The sequence below is a fragment of the Aotus nancymaae genome, unplaced genomic scaffold (assembly GCF_030222135.1).
Source record: "Aotus nancymaae isolate 86718 unplaced genomic scaffold, 86718_ANA_hifiasm-v0.15.2.pri h1tg000014l, whole genome shotgun sequence".
NCBI lineage: Eukaryota > Metazoa > Chordata > Mammalia > Primates > Aotidae > Aotus > Aotus nancymaae.
Genome location: NW_026988425.1, coordinates 71,221,611 through 71,237,680, shown reverse-complemented (window position 1 = coordinate 71,237,680; position 16,070 = coordinate 71,221,611). Strand labels below are relative to the sequence as shown.

Below are 16,070 nucleotides of genomic sequence, written 5' to 3'. Positions count from 1 at the left end.
TTGATGTGCATATGTTGAACCATCCTTGTATTCCAGGGATAAATCCCACTTGACCATGGTAAATGATGCTTTTAATGTGTTTCCTAGTATTTTCTTGAGGATTTTAAAATCTATATTCATCAGGGATATTGGCCTATAATTTTATTTTCTTGTATTGTCATTTGGCTTTGCTATCAGAGTGATGCTGGCCTCATAAAATGAATTTGTAGATATTCCCTTGTCTTCAAACTTTTGAAAGAATTTGAGAAGGATGGGCATTAAGTCTTTTTTTAATGTTTCTTAGAATTCATGAGTATAGTCATCAGGATTTGTACTTTTCTTTGATGAGAGATTTTTGATTACTGATTCAATCTCTTAACTCGTTGGTTTGTTCAGGTTTTCTGTTTCTTCATAATTTAGTCTTGGTAGGTTGTATGTTTCTAAAAATTTATTTCTTCTATGTTATCCAATTTGTTTTTGTGTTAACTATTTATAGTAGTCCCTTATGATCCGTTGTATTTCTGTGGTATTAGCTGTAATGTCTCCTCTTCCATTTCTGATTTCATTTATTTGAGTCTTTTCTTTTTTTCTTAACCTAGCTAAAGGTTTGTCAGTTTTGTTTATCTTTAAAAAAAACCAACTCAGTTTTGTTGATCTTTTCTATTTTTTGTTGTCGTTGCTACATAAATTTTTCAAAAAAATTATTTTTAATTATTGTAAGTACATACTAGGTATATTTATGGGGTACATGAGATATTTTGATATAGACATATAATGTGTAATAATCACATCAGGATAAATGGGGTATCCATTACCTCAAGCATTTATCCTTTCTTTGCATTACACACAATCCAATTTTACTTTTAGTTATTTTTAAATGTGCAATAAATTATGGTTAACTGTAGTCACCCTATTGTGCTATCAAACACTGGATCTTATTTGTTCTTCTTAACTATATTGTTCTACCCATTAGCCATCCCCACTGCCTCCAGCTCCCCTTCCTAGTCTCTAGTAATCATTCTACTCTCTGTCTCCATGAGTTCAATTGTTTTAATTTTTAGCTTCTGCAAATAAGTGAGAATATGTGAAGTTTGTCTTTCTGTGCCTGGCTTATTTCCCTTAATGTAATGTCCTTCAGTTCTACCCATATTGTTGCAAATGACAGGATCTCAGTCTTTTTTATGCTGAATAGTACTCTATTGTGTGTAAGTACTACATTTTCTTTATCCATTTGTCTGGTGTTAGGCTCTTAGATTACTTCCAAATCTTGGCTATTGTGAATAGTGATGCAATAAACATGGAGATGCAGATATCTCTTTGATATCCTGATATCCTTTTTTTTGGGGTATATACCTAGCAATGGGACTGATGGATCATATGGTAGTTCTAGTTTTAGTTTTTTAAGGAACTTCCAAACTGTTTTCCAGAGTGGTGGTACTAATTTACATTCTCACCAACAACATATGAGGGTTCCTTTTTCTCCACATCATTGTCAGCATTTGTTATGCTGGTCTTTTGGATAAAGGCCATTTTTACTGGGTGAGATGATACCTCATTGTAGTTTTGATTTGCATTTCTTTGGTGATCAGTGATGTTGAGTACCCTTTCATAAATCTGTTTGCCATTTATATGTCTTCTTTGAGATCCTTTGCCCATTTTTAAATCAGATTATTAGCTTTTTTCCTTTTATATTGTCTTATGCTCCTTATATATTCTGGTTATTAATCCCTTGTCAGGTGTATAGTTTGCAAATATTTTCTCCCATTCTGTGGTTTATCTCTCACTTTGTTTATTGTTTCCTTTGCTGTGCAGAAGCTTTTCAACTTGATGAACTTGATGTGATCCAATTTTTCCATTTTTGCTTTGAAAGCCCATGCTTGTGGGGTATTGTGAACTCTTTGCCTAGTCCACTGTCTTGGAGATTGTTTCCATTTATTAGTTTCATAGTTTGAGGTCTTAGATTTAAATTTTTAATCCATTTTATTTGATTTTTGTATATGGCAAGTAATAGGGGACTAGTTTAATTCTTCTTACTTATGGATATACAATTGCCCCAGCCCCATTTATTGTAGAGACTGTCCTTTCCCCAGTGCATGTTCTTGGCACCTTTATAAAAAATGGGTTCACTACAGATGTATGAATTTGTTTCTGAGTTCTCTATTCTGTTTCACTGGTCTGTATGTCTGTTTTTATGCCACTACCATGCTGTTTTGTTTATTGTAGCTGTGTAATGTAATCTGAAGACAGTTAATGTGATTCTTCCAGTTTCATTCTTTTTGCTCAGGATGGCTTTGGCTCTTCTAGATCTTTTGTGGTTCCGTGTAAGTTTTAGGATTATTTTTTCTCTTTCTGTGAAGAATGTCTTTGGTATTTTGATAAGGATTGCATTGAATCTGTAGATTGCTTTGGGTAGTATAGACGTTTTAATAATAGTGATTGTCCCAATCATGAACATGAAATATGTTTCCATTTCTTTGTGTCCTCTTCAATTTCTTTCATCAATGTTTTATAGTTTTCATTGTAGAGATCTTTCACCTCTTTGGTTAAGTTAATACCTAGGTGTCTTATTTTATTGGTACCTATTGTAAATGGAATTACTTTCTTGATTTCTTTTTCAGATTGTTCATATAGAAATGCTACTGATTTTTGTATGTTGATTTTGTATCCTGCAATTTTGCTGAATTTATCAGTTCTAATTGTTTTTTGATGGAGTCTTTAAGTTTTTCCAAATATAATATCATCACCTGCAAACAAGGATAATTTGACTTCTACCTTTCTAATTTGTATGTACTTTATTTCTTTCCCTTGTCTGATTGCTCTAGCTAGGACTTCCAGTATTATGTTGATTAATAGTGGTGAAAGTGGGCATTCTTGTCATGTTCCAGTTTTTAGAGGAAAGGCTTTCAGTTTCTCCCCATTCAGTCTGATACTAGCTATGGATCTGTCATATAATAGCTTTTATCGTATTATGGTATATTTCTTCTATATGCAGTTTTTGAGGTTTTTGTTATGAAGGTTCTTATCATGAAGGGATGTTGAATTTTATCAAATGTTTTTTAAACATCAATTGAAATGATCATATGGTTTTTGTCCTTTATTCTGTTGATATGATGTAGGTAGCACATTGATTTGCATATGTTGAACTATCCTTGCATCCCTAGGGTAAATCTCATGTGGTCATGATGAATTATCTTTTAAATGTGTTGTTAAATTTGGTTGGCAGGCATTTTGTTAAGAATTTTTACATCAGTGTTCATCAGGGATGTTGGCCTGTACTTTTCTTTTCTTTTCTTTTCTTTTTTTTTTTATGTGTCTTTGTCTGGTTTTAGTATCAAGGTAATATTGATAGAGCAAAATTTGGCTATGTTCCTACCTCCTCTATTTTTTTATAACAGTTTGAGTAGAATTAGTATTAGTTATTTTTTTATGGAAAAGTTTTACTTTATTTTATAAAAAGCAATGTTTGGAATATACTCACTTTACTCTTTCAAAGCAATACAAGTACAATGATAAGGATTTGAGTCAAAAGTACCCTATCTTATGAACTTATTTTTTAACACAGTGAAGGCATGCTCTCACTGAAAGTAGAAAAATGTGATTCAATTACAAAACATAACATTTAAGAATAAATACACACAACTGAATAGTCATGAAAAAATAGAAGATTAATCAAAATATTCTGTTTAAAAATATTAAATTCAAGTTATATGGAAATTTTATGCATAAAAATCATATTATATAATCAGAATAACTCTTAAATAATCATTTCTGAAAAACAAATACTAACTTTAGTTAAAAAGTTAAACTTTTAACTTCTCTTTTTAAAAATACTTTCAGAACTTCACTATTCAAATTAAAATAGGATATTTTAGCAATTTATTCCAAGTATATATTATACAGTTCTTATCCCAAGAGATCTTCTTGTGGTGTTTATAAATAAATCTGCTAAAGGGTAAGATAAGAATAAGAAAGGCCAATCTAGGAAAGAAAATAGTTCAGTTAAGTGAGCGTCAAAGTGTGATTTTAATCTATTGGGTTTTTTCCTCTCCATTATTTCTTTTCATATTGTCTTTGGACTCCTGCCAGGCTGTGTAAACATAGCCACCCACGTTCAGTTGAAAGTAATTTGTAGGCAGCTCACCTTGGTCTACATTTTCTTTCTCTTACCTCTCTTGGCTGTAATATACAGGGAAGCACTAATATCACCCCCTCCATTTTGCCAGAGAGGAATATCTAAGGCCAAACCTCATGCCCATCCTCTGCATGAATTCTCAGTATGAATTCCACAGTCATGAGTTCTCACTTTATTTGTTCACATGAGAGCTGGCTGCAACAAGTAACATTTATTTCAGCAACAAAGTGGACTTTTCTAGGGATTATTTTGTTGTACTGTCTTGTTGCCTTAATATGAATTAATCATTAAAAAAAATTTAAAACCAGAAATTCAAACTGTCCATAGACAAATAATCATTTAAAAGTTGGGAAAATGAGAAAGGAGCCTTAACCACTTAAAATCTCCCCTTCTCCATTCCTAGTTTACACAACTCCAGGAATATAATCATAAACATAAACAAGTTTTCCCTTCTACTGCATCAAGAAAGTGTCACTTATTCACATCAAATAGGTCGAAAGCTTTGGGAGGTGAACAGGAAGTTTCAGGTCCACCACTTTTATCAATTTCCTTTGTCTTTCCAGTTCTCAGTCCACACACCCAAGGCTCTGGTAGCTTTGAGAAGAGGTGGCTCAGGGGAGCTGGTCTGCCTCATGGCTGTAGGGGTGGGCGGGGAAGCCACAGTAGTGTACAGTGGAGTCCTCTCCAGCTTTATCACCCAATGGGGTGTAAGCTTCTTGTCAGAGAGTAGCACCTTAGCTGGAGGTAGGTAAGTGCCTCCATTTTCAGTGCTTTCAACCCCAAGGGAAGCCTGAAGATGCCTACATGCCCTAGTGCCCACCAGTGTCTGGAAGGCACACAGCGCTGAGATGCCTTTCCCTGCTACCACTTTGCAACTGGTTTGCAGTTGCCTGAGCCAACATCTGAAATGCACTGCCTGGAGACAGCATGACTGAGGCCAAGTTCCTGACTTTAATTTGGGTATTTGTGGAAGGGCCCAAAAATCTGACTGGCTTAGGAGCAGTCTTACAGTTCACTCCTTCTTCCTCTCCACTGAATGCTATCAGTCGCTTCTTTCGAATTGGAGCCATGTGTTGAAGGATTCCAAGTAAAGGCCGTTCTCCTAGAATCAAACATTCTATCAGTTCATGAGGCACCTGCCAGTAGCTAACACCTTTTCCTTCCCAAGCATCAAAGGTATCCATCATTTTCTTCAACTCTACTACTGAGTAATAACTCCAAATGTACTGAACATTATTTCCCACCTCTCTTTTAAAAATGCTTTTACTGTGAATTCTTCCTCCCAGCTGCTTATCAATAGCATCTGTTCTATCAGTTTTTGTGGCATATAAGCCAATAATTCTATTCTCACAGCTTGCACCAGATTGTTAAGATGGTTGAGAACCCAAACTATTGGTTTATTGTAAACCAAACCATATGAATCACAGAAGGCTGTTAAAGTCTTTTTAAGGTCTGTATTTGACCTTAAAGAATATGTCTCCATTTCATTGGCCAAGTGGTCAGATAGGCTATACAGATAAGGGACACCAAATAAATCAGCCTCTTCTTGTAGGGCAATGAGGGTTTGCTCATCTTTGGGAATCTGAACTTCTCCATAAAGGTAATCCAAAAGGTATTTAAATAGATGTCTATCACAATCATTAACACAAGCCCCTGACTCATCTGTTTTTAGAGGAAAGCAACCACTGAACATAGATGGCAACATGGAGTCCTTAAGGCGGCACAAGGACTCCCGCCAGGCTGTGTAAATACAGCCACCCACGTTCAGTTGAAGAATATCTGGCACCTCTTCTTCTGCCTTGTGGCTTTCCGTTTCTCCCCCAGACACCTGAATTTTTGCTTCCCAACACTTTCAGAAACTTCAAAACAGTGACAACTCACTTTTTCTCTGTATCAAAACCATCAGGGACGCTTGGGAAAACAAAGACACTCCAGCGACAGCACAGAGTTCCTCAGAAAGTCTGAGGAGGGGTTGGGATCTGCCAAACACCACTTTGAGGAACACCACTCAAGGGGCTCATACTCCTCTTCCAAAGTGGGAAGAGCCGGGAGGAGCTGGGAGCCAGAAAGCCCTGCCAGGGTTTTCCACAGACCAGGGACCCTGAATCAGCCTGAAGCCTGAGCCTGCAGTCCAGGACACCCATATACCAGTGCAGCCCGAGCCCTTCCTCGGGATACCCTGCCACCTTCCGGACCTGCAGCCCACCCAGCGCCCAGTTCCTCCCCACCGTCAGGGTGGGGCAGGTCAACAGCCTCTCAGACTGACCTGAGGCCCTGCCCATCCTTTAGCACAGCCACCCTTCTTCTTTAAATGTTTGGGTTTTTTTAAGCAATGAAACCATCGGATCCTGGGCTTTTCTTTGCTAGGAGACTTTTTATTACAATTTCGATCTTATTACTTGTTACCAGTCTGTTCAGGTTTTGGATTTCTTCATGGTTCATTCTTGGTAGGTTGTTTGTATCTAGGGATTTATCCATCTGTTCTAGGTTTTTCAATTTATTGTCATATAGTTGCTCATGGTAGCCTCTAATGATCCATTGAATTTCTGTAGTATCAGTTGTAATGTCTCCTTTTTCATCTCTGATTTTATTTGTTTGGGTCTTTTCTCTTTTTTTCTTAGTCTGGCTAAGGATTCGTCAATGCTATTTATCTTTTCAAAAACCAACTTTTCTTTTCATTGATCTTTTGTATTGTTTTCTTCATTTCAGTTTCCTTTATTTCTGCTCTGATCTTTATTTTTTTCTCTACTAATTTGGGTTTAGTTTGCTCTTGCTTTTCTAGTTCTTTAAGATGCATTGTTAGATTTCTTTTTGATATTTTCTTACATTTTTAATTAAGTACTTATAGCTATAAACTTCCCTCTTAGTACTGCTTTTGCTGTATCCTGTAATTTTTGGTGTGTTGTGTTTCCATTATCATTTGTTTTAATAAATTTTCCAGTTTCCTTTTTAATTTCTTCATTGACCCACTGGTCATTCAGGATCATATTATTTAATTTCCCTGTGTTTGTATAGTTTCCAGAATTTCTCTTGTTATTGATTTCTAGTTTTATTCCATTGTAATGATCAGAGAAGATACTTGATATGATTTCTTTTTTTTTTTTTTAATGTTTTAAGATTTGTTTTGTGGCCTAACGTGACCTATCCTTGAAAATGATCCATACACTGAGGGAAAAAATGTATATTCTGCAGCCATTGGATGAAATGTTCTGTAAATATCGATTAGGTTCATTTGGTCTGTAGTGCAGATTAAGTCTGATGTTTCTTTGTTGATTTTCTGTCTGGAAGATCTGTCCATTGCTGAAAGTGAAGTGGTAAAGTCTCCATCTATGATTGTATTGGGGTCTAACTTTCTCTTTAACTCTAATATTTGCTTTATATATCTGGTTGCTCCAATATTGGGTTCATATATATCTACAATTGTTATATCCTCTTACTGAACTGACCTGTTTATCAATATATAATGACCTTTGTCTCATTATGTAGTTATTGTCTTGAAATCTATTTTGTCTGATAGAAGTGTAGTTATTTCTGCTCTTTTTTGGTTTTCATTTGTGTGGAATATCTTTTTGTCCTTTTATTTTCGTTCTATGTGTATCTTTATAGGTAAAGTATGTTTCTTGTAGGCAGTAGATCATTGGGTCTTGTTTTTTTTAATCCATTCAGCCACTGTATGTCTTTTGATTGGAGAGTTTAGTCCATTTACATTCAATGTTATCATTTGTAGGTAAGGATTTGCTCCTGCCATCATGTTAGTTGTTTTCTGGTTGTTCTGTGGTCTTCTCTTCCTTCATTTTTTCTTTTGTATCTTCCTTTAGTGAAGTTGATTTTCTCTGGTGGTATGTTTTAATTTCTTGCTTTTTGTTTTTTGTGTGTCTGTTGTATGTTTTTTGATTTGAGGTTACCATGAGGCTTGCAAATACTGTCTTATAACCCATTATTTAAACTGATGAGAACTTAACAGTGATTGGTTAAGAGATGCTGATGCATTCTTTTTTTTTTTTTTTTTTTTTGAGGCGGAGTTTCGCGCTTGTTACCCAGGCTGGAGTGCAATGGCGCGATCTCGGCTCACCGCAACCTCCGCCTCCTGGGTTCAGGCAATTCTCCTGCCTCAGCCTCCTGAGTAGCTGGGATTACAGGCACGCGCCACCATGCCCAGCTAATTTTTTGTATTAGTAGAGACGGGGTTTCACCATGTTGACCAGGATGGTCTCGATCTCTTGACCTTGTGATCCACCCGCCTCGGCCTCCCAAAGTGCTGGGATTACAGGCTTGAGCCACCGTGCCCGGCCCTGATGCATTCTTTAGTATGTCAGTTGCATTTTATATTTCCAGAATTTTGCTTTTTTTTTTTTTTTTTTTTTTTTGGGACGGAGTTTCACTCTCGTTACCCAGGCTGGAGTGCAATGGCGCGATCTCGGCTCACCGCAACCTCCGCCTCCTGGGTTCAGGCGATTCTCCTGCCTCAGCTTCCTGAGTAGCTGGGATTACAGGCACGCGCCACCATGCCCAGCTAATTTTTTTGTATTAGTAGAGACGGGGTTTCACAATGTTGACCAGGATGGTCTCGATCTCTTGACCTCGTGATCCACCCGCCTCGGCCTCCCAAAGTGCTGGGATTACATGCTTTTTTTTAAATTATTTTTTGTTTATTTGTTTTGTTTTGTTTTTTGAGACGAGTCTTGCTCTGTCACCAGGGCTGGAATGCAATGGTGCAATCTTGGATCACTGCAACCTCTGCATCCTGGGTTCAAGCTATTCTGTTGCCTCAATCTCCCCAGTAGCTGGGACTACGGGCATCCACCACCATGCCCAGCTAATTTTTTTGTATTTTTAGTAGAGATGGGGTTTCACCACATTAGCCAAGCTGGTCTCCAACTCCTGACCTCAGGTGATCCACCCACCTGGGCCTCCCAAAGTGCTGGGATTACAGATGTGAGCCACCGCACCCAGCCTAATTATTTCAATCTCTTTGTTAAATTTATATTATAGCATTCTGAATTCCTTCTCTGTATTATCTTGAATTTCACTGAGTTTCCTCAACACAGCTATTTTGAATTCTCTACCTACAAGGTCACATATCTCTGTCTCCCCAGGATTGGTCACTTATTGGTCACTTATTTGTGCCTTATTTAGTTCATTTACTGAAGTCATGTTTTTCTGAATAGTCTTGATGCCTGTGGATGTTCTTTAGTTCTGAGCATTGAAGAGGTAAATATTTATTGTAGTCTTCACAGTCTGAGCTTGTTTGTAACCATTCTTCTTTGGAAGGCTTTCCATGTATTAGAAGGGAGTTGGGTGTTGTGATCTAACTTTTTGGTCACTGCAGCCATATCTGCATTAGGGAGTATCCCAAGCCCAGTATGCTGTGGCTCTTTTAGACTTGTAGATGCACCACTTTAATGGTCTTGGGTAACGTTTGAAAGAATCCTTTGGATTACCAGTCAGTGACTCTTGTTCTCTTCCCTTACTTTCTCCCAAATAAACAGAGTCCCTCTCTCTGTACTTAGCTACCTGGACCTGGAGGAGGGGTGACACAAGCACCCCTGTGGCCACTACTACTGGGACTGTGCTGCATCAGACCTGAAGCCAGCACAGCACTAGATCTCACCCAAGACCCACAATGAGTACTGCCAGGCTACCACTGATGTTCTGCCTCATGTTGCTTTCTACTGTTTTAGGGCAGCACTGAGTTCCAGTGCACAGTCCCACAACTGCTGCACTTTCCTTTCCCCAAGCACACAGATTCTCTCTCTGTGCCACACAGCTGCTACTGTGGAGATGTGTAAGGGATGGCATCAGCAATTCATGACTGCCTTTCCTACCCTCTTCAATGCCTCTTTTAGTGACATGAAAGAGACATTTAAGTGATATGTCTCAAGATATTTTTTGGCTTTCCTTTTGATTTCTTCTTTAATCCATTTGTTGTTCAAGAGCATGCTGTTTAATTTCCACATACTATATTTGTGAATTTTCCTGATCTCTTCTGTTATTGATTTCTAGTTTCATACTATTGTGATCAGAAAAGATCCATGATATGATTTTAATCTTCTCCACATATGTAATTTTAAATAACCACATTAAAAAAACTAAAAAGAAACAAGTGAAATTAATTTTAGTAATTATTTACATATTCCATATATCTAAAATATTATCATTTCAACTTATAATCAATATAAACAGTTATTGATGAGATGTTGTACAGTCTTTTATACTCACATATATATATGTGTATTTATATATACACATATTTGTGTGTGTATATATGTATATGTGTGTGTATACACACATACATAGTCTGTTGTGTATTTTATACTTACAGAACACCTCAATTCAGACTAGCCACGTTTCTAGCCACCGTGTGCCCAGTGGGTTCTGTTTTGAACAGCTCAGCTCTAAAGGAAGTGAGCTGGAAAGATGGTTGGTCATTGGAGAGTGAGACTTGAAACTGAGATTGTGGAGGGTTTGCAAATATTTATAACCTTAAGATCTAGGATATAACTCTGGGATTGAGTTTCTTTATCAGAGTGGAAAATTAGATCATTGAAGGAGAAAAGGTCATTGAGGGTCTAGGTTTTGGGAAAGATCATCTGTGTCAATTTTGAAGTCATCAAGGATTATGAGAGAGTGGAGAGACTGATAGGTTGTTAGGTCTTAAAATCTTCAAGGAATGTGGCAGGTCTGATCCCGGAGTTTATAAATCCCTGTAATCAAGTAATAACAGTCTGATAGCATGGGCTTCTAACCTGGTGGGGCAACAGTTAGAAAGGAGGGTGGGGAAAAGTTAGGAAGTGGAGTAACAAGCAATAAGGTTGCAGAGGAAGCAGTGTCCTCAGGGGAAAGCCAGATCTCCATGTAAGCCAGAGTCTCTGGATATAAGGACTTCTGCTGATGGTGATCTGTGAGGAGCTGAAGCACAGAAGAAGGGTTTTAGGAGCTGGAAATGGTTAGGATTTGCAGTCAGATCACCAGATGTGCAGAGTTCTATGGGGACAAGAGTCCAGGTGCTGCGGGATGCTCCCCCAGCACCCGGGGGAAGAGGCGTGGCCCCCACTGCTGCCCCAGCCTTATTGCCTTCTGAGGGTTCTGATAACCTGACGCAGATATGGCTTGTGGCTAGCAAGGTAGAGGACCACTAAGACCGAAGTCTCACAGTGTATCTTTCTGCTCCTCACTTCCATCCTACCTCCTGTTTGAAGTGTTCCTCAGATTACTGCACAGTAATCTTATTCCAGATAAATGACTTCATCCAGAGTTCACTTTTAAATAGTAATTTATTTTATTTTTTATTAGAGACAGGGTCTTGCTATGCTGCTCAGGCTGGTCTCAAACTCCTGGGCTCAAGTGATCCTCCCACATCAGTCTTCCAAAGTGCTGGGATTATAGGTGTGCGCCACCACATCCAGCTATTTTATTTTTGAACCAACAGTGCACAAAGCACAAAATTTTAAATTGACAAGAGCATCTGAATGAAAAATAAGTCTGCCTCCCTCCAGCCACCTAATTTCTTTTCCCAGAGAACATGCTTGTTACCCTTTCCATAATTCATTTGTAATAGGTGGCTCCTCTGTCCCGATTCCCTCCTCTTATCTGTGGGGGCTAGGATGTAAAGCTGGCCTTTTTGCTCCTGAAAGTGCCTTCATGCTCCCAGGACACTGGCTTGCTAAAGAGGAGTCTGGGCACTTAGCAGCAGTTGCGAACTAGCCAGTGCTCTGAATTCATATGAGAGCTTTGTGGTTGCCTTATTGGAAAGCCCTTGATTCGTGGGCTTCTAGAGCTGCATATCACTCAAAATCTCTGCAGTTTTTTAGGAGTAAGTGAATGCTTCACTTCTTCATCTCTTAAAAAATTATTCTTTCTCCAGCATCTGTTGTCACCTGATTCTTTAATGATCGCCATTCTAACTGGTGTGAGGTGATGTCTCAATGTGGTTTTGATTTGCATTTTCTAATGACCAGTGATGATAAGCTTTTTTTCATACGTTTGTTGGCTGCATAAATGTCTTCTTTTGAAAAGTGTCTGTTCATATCCTTTGCCCACTTTTTGACGGGGTTGTTTGTTTTTTTCTTGTAAATTTAAGTTCTCTGTAGATTCTGGATATTAACCCTTTATCACATGGGTGGTTTGCAAAATTTTTTTCCCATTCTGTTGGTTGATGGTTCACTCTGTTGATAGTTTCTTTTGCTATGCAGAAGCTCTTTAGTTTAATTAGATCTCATTTGTCTATTTTGGCTTTTGTTGCCATTGCTTTTGGTGTTTTAGTCATGAATTCCTTGGCCATGCCTATGTCCTGAATGGTATTGCCTAGGTTTTCTTCTAGAGTTTTTATGGTGTTAGGCCTCATGTTTAAATCTTTAATCCATCTAGAGTTCATTTTTGTATAAGGTATAAGGAAGGGATCCAGTTTCTTTTACACTTTTGGTGGGATTGTAAATTAATTCAACGATTGTGGAAGACAGTGTGGTGATTCCTCAAGGATCTAGAAGTAGAAATACCATTTGACCCAGCAATCCCATTACTGGGTATATACCCAAATGATCATAAATCATTCTGTTTTAAAGACACATGCACATGTATGTTTATTGTGGTACTGTTCACAATAGCAAAGACATAGAACCAACCCAAATGCCCATCAGTGATAGGCTGGATAAAGAAAATGTGGCACATATACACCATAGATTACTATGCAGCAATAAAAAAGGATGAGTTCGTGCCCTTTGCAGGGACATGGATGAAACTGGAAACCATCATTCTTAGCAAACTGACACAAGAACAGAAAACCAAACACCTCATGTTCTCACTCATTAAGTAGGTGTTGAACAATGAGAACACACAGACACAGGGAGGGGAACATCACACACCAGGCCTGAGGGTTGGGGAGCTAGGGGAGGAATAGCAGGGGGTGGGAAGATTGGGGAGGGATAGCATTAGGAGAAATACCTAATGTAGATGACGGGGTGATGGATGCAGCAAACCACCACCATGGCACATGTATACCTATGTAACAAACCTGCGTGATCTGCACATATACCCCAGAACTTGAAGTGTAATAAATAAATTTTTTAAAAAAATTACTCTCTTAGTGATTCCTCAGTGCAGGGCTCCATATTAAGCATACAAAAGTGAATCAAACTTGACCAAACTCTCTCAGGTATTTGGACTATACATGAACTCTGCCTGAAGTCCAGTCCCAGGCTAGCTACTGGCACTGTCAGCCTCTCCACATTCAAGAACCATGGGGATTTCACAAGTGTGCTGATGTTTGTGGAAAGTAGACATTGATGAAATAAGGACCATGTGGTTCCTATAGCTTACCCTGACATGATCACTCTCCAGTCTGGGTCACAGGTTCACCGGCACATCAGCTAACATGCTGTATAAAGTTGCAGCAGGTGAGCCCATGAGGGAACACTGAGCTCCATTCTCTCTGCCCCAACTCCACCTTCTTCTCTCAGATTGGAGAGTGAGTTCCTACATTCCTATATTGAAATTGTACCCAATCAATAGGAAATCTCACACTTGGGAAAATCCCACATCTTACTTGACTCTGTTCCTTCTCCTCTACTACCAGTACTCAGTCAACTGCAGGATTTTGTACTGGTGTTGTCATGCAGAAGAGAAAATATTAATTAGGATAACTTTCATCAGCAGAGGGGTGAAACAAATGAAAAAAATGTTCAGGCACTTCATGCTTCTGTGAAAACCCAATTAGCACTCCTTTACATTTATAATTGCTAATTACTTTTTGAACTGAGAAAAAATGTTTTTGCTAATTAGATAATTATTTGGTAGTGACCTTTTGATAAAAATTGCTTTGACTCTAAAAATGTCTGAAGAAGAGTTACTTAATTTAATAAATCACTGTTATTCTAACATTTTAGAAAATCAGGCATTAAGAAGAGGTCTTAAAAGGTTATAATTTTCAGAAATGCTATATTGGGTTGGAAGCTCTTTAGATGTTTGTGTGTGCGTGTGTGTGTGTGTGTGTGTGCGCGCGCACACACATGAAATTGAGATTTTTGCCACCTAAAATTTATGAGACTAATGTAAGTTGTTAGCAACAGGGGAAACTGGGCTTGGGGCATATGGAAACTTTCTGCAACACTTCTGCATATCTAAAACTATTCTAAAATAAGGAATTTATTTTTTTTTTAATGTAAGAAAGTCCCTTAAAATCAAATTTGATACATGCTGCAATAAACTGAATTGAAACATCCCTGAAAATTTCTATAAAGCTTAATTTCACTTAGAAAATAACTTAATTTTTAAAAACCCCGACAATGTGTTGCTTTCCTAAAGCTTCTGACTTCAGCTAACAGAAGCATTAAGAATAGTGGTTTTAATATGTAATAATGCCATCAGAAATCCCTAATGTGCAATATATTAACTACAAAACTACATGTCAAATATTTAGTTGTGATATTTAGAAGAAGGTATAGTTCTTAAGAGAAACAATAAGTCTACTATTTTAATAAATCTATTTTCTACACCTGAGTCAAATTTACAGTTAAAAACTATAATTAGTTGTATTTAGGGGTGAAAGTCTGTCTCATGATGCTGATGGGCCAAGCATATAAGGAAATGTGGTGACCGTTTGAGTTGTGTCTGTCTCTTGGTCTGTTTCCTTATAAGTTTCCAAGAAATTAATGGATTGTGGCCAAATTTGGTTGAAACATATCTAGTTTTCCTTGATTCCCCCTTGAACCTGTGGTTTAATATTCCATGTTTAAACATAACTGCAGGCTGTGCATGGTGGCTCACTCCTGTAATCCCAGCAGTTTGGGAGGCCAAGGCGGGTGGATCACTTGAGGTCAGGAATTTGAGACCAGCCTGGCCAACATGGCAAAACCCCATCTCTACTGAAAATACAAAAATTAGCTTGGTGTGGTGGCACACAACTGTAATCCGAGCTACTCTGGAGACTGAGGCACAAGAATCACTTCAACTCAGAAGGCAGAGGTTGCAGTGAGCCAAGATTGTGTGACCACACTCCAGCATAGGCAATACAGCGAGACTCTGTCTCAATAAAATAAAATAAACATAATTGCATTTTATCAAACCAATGATTTCGTTGAGAAAAATGCATATGTTCAGACAAAAAAGAAAAATAAATGATTTCAAATGGCATGTATCTTATATAAATAAATTTCAATAAAATTAAGTAGGTGGGTCATACAGATAATGGGAGAGGAATAACTATAATCACAAAATTTGACAACATTTCCTTGTGCTTTATGTATTTAGCTTAAGTTTTTCTTGACAACAGAAACTATCAGGAAAATAGTTAATATAGTCTGTGGTTTAAAAGAAACTTTGGCACAATGTATCCTACTACCTAATATTGTATTAGAGAGGGCCTTTAAACTTGAGCTTTCTCTGCCTAGTGCTCTCTTCATCCTGACCTGACAGGGTTGACTCCTGGTCATTTTATTCTTCAGCTCAGAAATCAACTTCTCCTTATCTTCTGCGACTCCTCCTATTTCCCTCATGGTTTGTCCCATCACAGTGTTTGGTTTCGTCCTGGCACTTACCATGGCGGGAATTTTCTCAACGTTTGTTTTTTGCTTTCCTTATCTATTACCTGTCTCCTTTACCAGAATTCAGCTTTATAGGAGCAGGGACCTTGTCTGTCTTGTTCACCACTATATCATTCCCTTTGCTTGGAACATTGGCACATAATAGGTTGATAATTTAAAGTTTGACACTGAAATACATGCGTGTATGTATCTATGTGTTTAGAAACAAGCCATAAAGATCTCCCCCCCATGAATGAATAACAACCTTCAGTGACTAAACCTTTGTCTCATTCTTTGCTCCATTCCTGATTTTCTTACACACTTGTATTGCTTTTAGGACATGATAAATGATATAACTTAATAGGAAAATGGTAAAACTCAAAGAGAAAACTTGGCATTAATGTAACATTTAGTCTGCAGAACAAATTTATGTTGTAGCTTCC

At 37.8% G+C, this 16,070-nt stretch overlaps 1 protein-coding gene and 1 pseudogene across 4 annotated transcripts in view; one reads left to right on the top strand and one right to left on the bottom strand.

The window, feature by feature from the left end:
* Positions 1–16,070, top strand: part of ARSB (arylsulfatase B) — a 207,448-nt gene that overhangs the window by 62,443 nt on the left and 128,935 nt on the right. The gene's annotated exons all lie outside the window — the stretch shown is intronic.
* Positions 4,653–6,393, bottom strand: LOC105723804 (BTB/POZ domain-containing protein KCTD18-like; annotated as a pseudogene).